Consider the following 9,346-nt stretch of genomic DNA (forward strand, 5'->3'; position numbering starts at 1 on the left):
CACAGAAATTCCACTCATTTGAAATGGAAAAAATTATTGAAAGACACAAACTACCCAAAGCTCATTCAGGAAGAAACAGATAACCAGAACAACTCTATTAAGGAAATGTAATTCATAATTAACAAAGAGAACAGGCTCAGACGGGCTTATTGGTGACGTCTACCAAACATGGAAATTACACTCGCCCACACCCACTCATCCACAACATAGGGGAGGATGCCTCCTGACTGATGTTATGAGGCCAGCATTATCCTGTTGCTAAAACCAGGCTCTGACAACGCAAGAAAAGAAAACTCTAGGCCAATATGCCTTATGAACATAGACACAAAAACCCTAAATAGAAGTTCAGCACATCATATTCAGCAATGTGTAAATACAGTGCATCATGGCCAAGTGGGGCTCATTCTAGGAATTCAAGGTGGATTTAACATTTGAAAATCAATGTGATTCACCATATTAGAAACAGAAAAAATAAAAGGCTGGGCATGGTGGTTCATACCTGTAATTCCAGCACCTTGGGAGGCCCATAAGGGTGGATCAGTTGAGTCCAGGAGTTCAAGACCGGATGGGAAACATAGCGAGACCCTGTCTCTATTAAAAAACACAAAAATTAGCCAGGTGTGGTGGTGCACGCCTGTAGCCCCAGCTGCTCAGGAGGCTGACGTTGGAAGATCACTTGGTGTTAGGAGGCGGAGATTGCAGTGAGCTGAGATTGTGCCACTGCACTTCAGCCTGGGCAACACAGCAAGACCCTATCTCAAAGAAAAAAAGTACATAAACCCCTAGTTTTAGTCAGGGAGATGGATTTGAGACTGATCTCTCTCCTTGGCTGCGCATCTGATTAAAGCCTTCTTCCTTGGCAATACTCATCTTAGTGACTGGCTTTCTGTGCGACCAGCAGCAGGACCTGGACTGAACCCCTGGTATTTCAGTAACAGATTCAGTCAACAATTTTTTTTTTTTTTTTTTTTTTTGAGACAGGGTCTCTCTCTATTGCCGGGCCTGGAGTGCAGTGGTGCAATCTCAGCTCAGTGCAGCCTCCACCTCCTGGGCTCAAATGATCCAAATCAGTCTCCCAAGTGCCTGGAACTACAGGCGTGTGCCACCACGCCCGGCTAATTTTTGTATTTTTTTGTAGAGATGGGGTCTTGCCATGTTGCCCAGGCTGGTCTTGAACTGGGCTTAAGCGATCCTCCCACATTGGCCTCCCAAACTGCTGGGATTACAGGCGTGAGCCGCTGCTCCTGGACAAGAGAAGTTTTGTATTTTGGTGGAATTTCAAATTATCATTTTCTTTTATCATTTCTACTTTTTGTGTTCTACCTAACAAATCTTTGCCTACCCTCAAGATCATGAAGTTTTTTTCTTATGTCTTCTTCTAGTTTAATCATTTTACTTTTTTTTTTTTTTTTTTTTGAGACAGAGTCTCGCTATGTCGCCCAGGCTGGAGTGCAGTGGCCGGATCTCAGTTCACTGCAAGCTCCGCCTCCCGGGTTTACGTCATTCTCTTGCCTCAGCCTCCCGAGTAGCTGGGACTACAGGCGCCCGCCACCTCTCCCGGCTAGTTTTTTGTATTTTTTAGTAGAGACGGGGTTTCACCGGGTTAGCCAGGATGGTCTCGATCTCCTGACCTCGTGATCCGCCCGTCTCGGCCTCCCAAAGTGCTGGGATTACAGGCTTGAGCCACCGCGCCCGGCCATCATTTTACATTTTTAATATAAACTGTTAGGTCTATGGTCCATTTCCAGTTAGGCGTTGTGTATGATGTGAGTTAATGCTCATGGCTCATTTTTCTGCATATGGATGTCTAATGGTTCTAGAACCATTTTTTGAAAAGAATATTCATTTCCCCATTGAATTAATTTGACACCTTTACTGAAAATCAGTTGACTAGGCCGTGCGCGGTGGCTCATGCCAGTAATCCTAGCACTTTGGGAGGCTGAGGCAGGCAGATCACTTGAGGTCGGGAGTTCAAGACCAGCCTGGCCAACGTGGTGAAAGCCTGTCTCTATGAAAAATCAAAAAATTAGCCGGGCACGGTGGCTCAAGCCTGTAATCCCAGCACTTTGGGAGGCTGAGATGGGCGGATCACAAGGTCAGGAGATCGAGACCATCCTGGCTAACACGGTGAAACCCCGTCTCTACTAAAAAATACAAAAAACTAGCCGGGCGAGGTGGCGGGCGCCTGTGGTCCCAGCTACTCCGGAGGCTGAGGCAGGAGAATGGCGTGAACCCGGGAGGCGGAGCTTGCAGTGAGCTGAGATCCGGCCACTGCACTCCAGCCTGGGCGACAGAGCGAGACTCAGTCTCAAAAAAAAAAAAAAAAAAAAAAAGAAAAATCAAAAAATTAGCTGAGTGTGGTGGCATGTGCCTGTAGTTCCAGCTACTTGGGAGGCTGAGGCGGGAGAATCACTTGAACCCGGGAGGCAGAGGTTACAGTGAGCTGAGATCACACTACTGTACTCCAGCCTGGGTGACAGAGTGAGACTCTGTCTCAGAATAAATAAATAAATCAGTAAATAAATAAATAAGCAAAAATTAGCCTGGCGTGGTGGCATGCACCTGTAATCCCAGCTACTTGGGAGGCTGAGGCAGGAGAATCACTTGAACGTGGGAAGCAGAGGTTATAGTGAACCGAGATCGTGCCACTGCACTCCAAGCCTGGGTGACAGAGTAAGACTGTCTCAAAAAAAAAAAAAGGAGATTTTCGCTTTGTCATCTAGGGTGGAGTGCGATGGAGCAATGGCTCAATCTCAGCTCACTGCAACCTCCGCTTCCTGGGTTCAAGTGATTCTCATGCTGCAGCCTCCAAAGTAGCTGGAATTACAGGGAAGCACCACTGCGACCAGCTTTTTTTTTTTTTTTTTTTTTTTTTGTATTTTTTTGTAGAGACGGGTTTTCACTATGTTGGCTAGGCTGGTCTCAAACTCCTGGCTTCAAGTGATTTGCCCGCCTCAGCCTCCCAAAGTGTTGGGATTACAGGCGTGAGCTACCGCGCCTGGCCGGTGCTTCTTTAATTTAGCAATATTTCATAATTTTCAGAATACAGATCTTGCACAAACATAGTGCAAGTACCCAGGCCACAGTTTCCCCTCCCCAGGGGCCAACCATTGCTGAATCACAGAGAGCCCCATGGGCCGGGAGTCGGCAAGGAGAATTGTCATCCTCATTTTGTATGTCTGCTTTATCATTTGCAAAAGGAAGTTAAAGATCCATTGTTGTTGAGAGCTGATGCATTAGTCCACGTGCTTAGAGCAGGGATTGGCATATAAAAGGTTCTCAGCAAACATCAGCTACAGTGATCACTAAGGCAACAGGAAAAGTAACCAACATTTGAAAGTCACTCTTCTCCTGTGACATCAGAGACAAATAGGGCTACTTCCCAAGTCAGAAATATGGATATAGGTTTTCTCTGTCACCTGCTGCACCCTGTCCATAGGCCCTGTCCTTTCTCCCTCCATTTTCTGCTCTGTGTGTGTGTGTGTGTGTGTGTGTGTGTGTGAGCGTTTAAGACAAAGTCTTGTACTGTCGTTAGAGACAGAGTCTGGTACTGTCATCCAGGATGGAGTGCAGTAGGGCAATCTTGGCTCACTGCAACCTCTGCCTCCCAGATTCAAGCAATTCTTGTGCCTCAGCCTCCCAAGTAGCTGAGACTACAGGCGTGTGCCTCCCGGGTTTACGCCATTCTCCTGTCTCAGCCTCCCGAGTAGCTGGGACTACAGGCGCCCGCCACCTCGCCCGGCTAGTTTTTTTGTATTGTTTAGTAGAGACGGGGTTTCACTGTGTTCGCCAGGATGGTCTCGATCTCCTGACCTCGTGATCCTCCTGCCTCTGCCTCCCAAAGTGCTGGGATTACAGGTGTGAGCCACCGCGCCCAGCCATGTTTTGGCATTTACCCCCTGCCAGGTGCTGTAGCAGCCACACACTGACCATTCCTGGAAGGTGACACATGCTCATTTTGGTGACACCCTCAACTCCAAAATGCCTGGCTCTGTTTATCAATATCTTTTTTGTTTTTAGATGGAGTCTTGCTCTGTCATGCAGGCTGGAGGGCAGTGGCACCATCTCAGCTCACTGCAACCTCTGCCTCCTGGGTTCAAATGATTGTCCTGCCTCAGCCTCCTGAGTAGCTGGGATTATAAATGCCCGCCACCGCGCCTGGCTAATTTTTGCATTTTTAGTAGAGACAGGGTTTCACCATGTTGGCCAGGCTGGTCTCGAACTCCTGACCTCAAGTGACCCTCCCACCTCAGCCTCCCAAAGTGCTGGGATTACAGGCATGAGCCACCTTGCTGTGCCCCAATATCCTTTATGCACCTTCCTGCAGTCCCTGGATGAGCCCCTCCCTCCCTGTGCCCCTCCCCTCCTCGTCACCCTCTCGCCTCCGCTCTGCCTCCCTGTGTACCAAAACCCCGCAGACTGGGTGACTTGAAACAACAGATATCTCACATTCTTAGGGGCCAGAAATTGGAAGTCAAGGTGTCGGCTGGGCTGAGCTCCCTCGGGAACCTGCCAGGAGTCTCCCAGCCTCTGCCAGCTTCTGTCAGGCTGCCGGCAGCGCCTTTCTGTAGAAGGGCACGCGCCATGTTGGACCAGAGCCCACCCTGTGACCTCATCTGAAAAGACCTTTTTTCCAAATAAGGTCACATGCCCAGGCGCTGGGAGGAGGAATTTAGCACACCCTCTGGCGGGACACAATTCAACCGTCCTATGCCCTGTAATCCACTGGCGGGATAAAGCACTGGCCCGAGTCTGTCCCTTCTCTGCTCAAAGTTCTTCCAGGACAATGGAATATCATTCGGCAATGAACAGGAATAACAGGCTGGGCGTGGTGACTCACGCCTTTAATCCCAGCTCTTTGAGAGGCTGAGGCTTGAGCCCAGGAGATGGAGACCAGCCTGGACAACATAGTGAGACCCAATCTCTACAAAAGATACAAAAATTATCTGGGCGTGGTGGCGTATGCCTGTAGTCCTAGCTATTCGAGAGGCTGAGGTGGGAGGATCAGTTGAGCCTGGGTGATCGAGGTTGCAGTGAGCTGAGATCACACCACTGCACTCAGCCTGGGGGACAGAGCAAGACCCTGTCTCTAAAAAAGAAACAAAACTAAAACACACACACACAAAAACGGAATGACTGACACACTACAGCTGGAAGACATGCTACTGAAAGCTGCCGCTGGAAGATATGCTACTGAAAGAAGTCAGTCACAAAGGGCAGTGTAGCGTGATTCCACTTACGTGAAATGTCCAGAATAGGCAAACCCATGGAGACAGAAAGGGGATTGGTGGTTGCCAAGGACTGGGGGCCAGCAATCACTGTTAGGGCGTTCAGAGTTTCTTTTGGGGATGTTGAAAATATTCTAGAATTGATTGTGGTGACAGGTGCACAATCCTATAAATACACTAAAAGCCATTGAACTGTACGCTTTAAATGGGTGAATTTTACGTATGATACAAGTCTCAATAAAACTGTTAACAGAAATAAATCTACGGCTCTTCAGCGCCCCCTGGAGGGAGGCAGGATCATTGCCTTCCCCTAAGGTTCCACCACGCCGGCCTCCCTCCTGCGGCTCCCTCTGTCCAGTCAGGGCCTGTGCACCTCCGCCTTCCCCTTCCCGGTCTCCTGAACTTCTCCCCTCCACCCACCTGACAGCTCATCATCCTTCAGGTCTTAGCTCCGACCTTCCTCCTCTGACCCTGACGCCCAGCATGTCCCCTCTGATGGGGCCTTTATTCTGCAGAGGGAGGGGAAGGGCTGGTTTTAGGGGTGGGTTCCTGGAATTCTTTTTAAAAATGTATTATCTTTAGAGATAGGGTCTCATTCTATTGTCCAGGCTGGAGTGCAGTGGCACAATCACAGCTCACTGCAGCCTCGACCTCCTGGGCTCAAGTGATCCTCCTGCCTCAGCCTCCCCGGTAGCTGGGACCACAGGCCTGCGCCACCACATCTGGCTAATTGTTTAAATTTTTTCGTAGAGACAGGTCTCACTATGTTGCCCAGGCTAATCTCGAACTCCTGGCCTTAAGAGATTCTGCCACCTGGGCCTCCCAATGTGTTTGGATTACTGGCATGAGCCACTCCCGGCCAAAGTCATAGCACTCTGATGGCTGCTTGGACTCTGCTGTGCAAGCGGTAACGACGCCCACCTTGCCTTTGGTGATTAACTTCGGTGACTTGCTCCCTGCCACCCTGAGATCCAACTATCCCCATTGGAGTCAGGCTTTCCGATTCTTGCTCTGTCACCCAGGCTGGAGTGCAGTGGTGCAATCTTAGCTCACTGCAACCTCCGCCTCCCAGGTTCAAGCGATTCTCCTGCCTCAGCCTCCTGAGTAGCTGGGATTACAGGCACCCACCATCACACCTGGCTAATTGTTTGTAGTTTTAGTAGAAATGGGGTTTCATCTTGTTGGCCAGGCTGGTCTCGAACTCCTGACCTCAGGTCATCTGCCCGCCTTGGCCTCCCAAAGTCCCACTGTAAGTTCGGACCTAGGAGGAGAGCGATCTCGACACAACGATGCCGTGGACACAGACACGGTTGATAGAGACCAGCTCTTCACACAATCCCAACCCAAGTGCAGTCTTGTGGTCACAGACAGGAACCTACACAGAGACACACAACCTATACCAAGGCACGTGTGACAGACACTGCCACTCAGCGACACACACACCACGTTCAGCAACGGGACACACGGGCGGTGGTTCCAGCCACACCGACATCCCTCCACCACTGCCCTCGACCGCCACATTCCAAGTCCACAGGCCCAGAGGAAACACAGGGGTCAGACACACAACGACCGCAGCCCCCGCGCCCCGCCTGCCTATCCCCTGGGTCCTCACCCCCATGACCCAGGATGCCCCTGCACCAGGGGCCCCTCCTGCTCTGCGATGCCCACCTACCGTACACGCAGGTCCCGCGGCCGCTTCCTCCTCCCAGGAAGTGGGGGAGATATTTTTAGTTACAATTAACCTCCCACCCAATTTCCCTTCTCCCCAGGCACATCCAATTGGTTTAATTAGACAGGATTCAGTTAATGAGAGGCATTTCCAGGTTCTGGGAAAAGGGGGAGGAGGGGAAGAGAAAAGCTGTCCCCTCCCCCACTTCCCAGTGTCCCAGCCGCTGGGACCTCTCCCCTGCATCAGGCAGGAGATACACTAAACAACTGCCTCCCCTCTCAGCGGACCTCAAAGCTTTGGCCTGGCCCTGCCCCTCCCTCATATTCCTTCCCCCACCTGCCTTTAAGGGAGGGTGATTGTTTGAAGTCCTTCCTCCTGTGTACCCATCACCCATCCCACCTGAGTCCCGGGGAGTTTGGGGAGAGATAAAACTCTCATCATAGTCACAAAAACAGTATCAGGCCAGGTGCAGTGGCTCATGCCTGTAATCCCAGCGTCTTGGGAGGCTGAAGCAGGTGGACAGCTTGAACCCAGGAGTTCAAGACCAGCCTGGGAGACACAGTGAAAAGCCATCTCTACCAACAAATATAAATAATTAGCAGGCATGGTGGTTTGTGGCCGTAGTCTCGGCTGCTGGGGAGGCTGAGGAAGGAGGATTGCTGGAGTGCTGGAGTTTGAGGCTGCAGTGAGCCGTGGTTACAGAGTGAGACCCTATCTCAAAGACAAACAAAAGCAATTAAAAAATTAAAAATCAGGCCAGGCACAGTGGCTCACATCTGTAATCCCAGCACTTTGGGAGGCCGAGGGAGGCAGCTCACTTGAGGTCAGGAGTTCAAGACTAGCCTGGCCAACTTGGTGAAACCCCGTCTCTACAAAAGTACAAAAATTAGCCGGGCATGATGGGGGGTGTCTGTAATTCCAGCTACTCGGGAGGCCAGGTGGAAGAATCACTTGAACCTGGGAGACGGAGGTTGCAGTGAGCTGAGATCGCACCATTGCACTCCTGCCTGCGCAAGAGAGAGTAAGACTCCATCTCAAAAAAAAAAAAAGAGAGGCTGGAAGCACGGTGGTTAGTGCCCAGGCCCTGGAGCCAGGCTGCCTGGGTTCAAATGGAGCCCAGCCCCACAATCTCCAGCTGTGTGACCTTGGATGAGCCGCTTCACCTCTCTGGTCCTACTTCCTCGTCTGGGAAATGGGGACCGTGATGGCACCCACCTCCCGGGGCTGCCATAGGGTTCAACAGATTCTCAGGTATATGGTTCCTAGAACAGAGCCCGGGACACAGCCCTCACTGAAGGGCTCCATAAGGTCATAAAAGTGGCAGCCCATGCTCTCATCCTGTGCCTGTTCTGCTTTTTGTGACACTTGTCCTTTTCTTCCTTTTTTGAGACGAGTCTCGCTCTGTCACCCAGGCTGGAGTGCCATGGCATGACCTCAGCTCACTGCAACCTCCGCCTTTCAGGTTCAAAGGATTCTCTTGCCTCAGCCTCCCAAGTAGCTGGGATTACAGGCATGCGCCACCACGCCCGGCTAATTTTTATATTTCAGTAGAGACGGGGTTTCACCATATTGCCCAGGCTGGTCTCAAACACCTGTCCTCAAGTAATCTGCCCGCCTCAGCCTCCCAAAATGCTGGGATCACAGGCGTGAGCCATCACTCCTGGCATATCCTGAGATTTTGTTCATTCACTCTTCTGCTCAGCAGATATTTTCTTTCTTTCTTTTTTATTTGGGACGGAATCTCGCTCTGTCACCCAGGCTGGAGTGCAGTGGCGCGATCTCAGCTCACTGCAATCTCTACCACCTCCCAGCCTGATTCTCCTGCCTCAGCCTCCTGAGTAGGTGGGATTGCAGGCAGGCGCCATCCCACCCAGCTAATTTTTTGTATTTTAGTAGAGACGGGGTTTCACCATGTTGGCCAAGCTGGTCTCGAACTCCTGACCTCAGGTGATCTGCCCGCCTTGGCCTCCCAAAGTACTGGGATTCCAGGCATGAGCCAGCGCGCCTGGCTGAGTGTGGCATATCTTCTGTGCGTACTTCATGTGTGTGTGTTTCGGAGTGTGTGTGCGTGTGCATATTTGCATGTGTGTCTGTTCATAGCAACGTGTGTCTCTCTGTGCGAATCTCTCCATCGTGGCTCGCCCCGAAGGGGCTCCAGGGGTCCCTCAAAAACCCACACACATGCCCCTTGGGCCTTGAACACAGAGCAGCAGTGTACATGGTGGGGGGTGCCCGAGAGACTCAACGGTCCAAGGATGGCTCTAAGGAGAGGGTGGCAGAGGGGGAGCTTGAATGGCAGAGGGGCTGAGGGGCACTTGGGAGAGGGGACTGGAGGGCAGCGAGCCAGGACGAAGCAGCCTGGGTCTGCGGGAGAGAGGTCACCTGGACTCTGAAGGAGAAGGGAGGGGGAGGCCCCAAAGATGCGGGTTTCCAGTGGGGAAGGGGACAG

Source organism: Macaca thibetana, chromosome 19, assembly GCF_024542745.1.
Source record: "Macaca thibetana thibetana isolate TM-01 chromosome 19, ASM2454274v1, whole genome shotgun sequence".
Classification (NCBI taxonomy): domain Eukaryota; kingdom Metazoa; phylum Chordata; class Mammalia; order Primates; family Cercopithecidae; genus Macaca; species Macaca thibetana.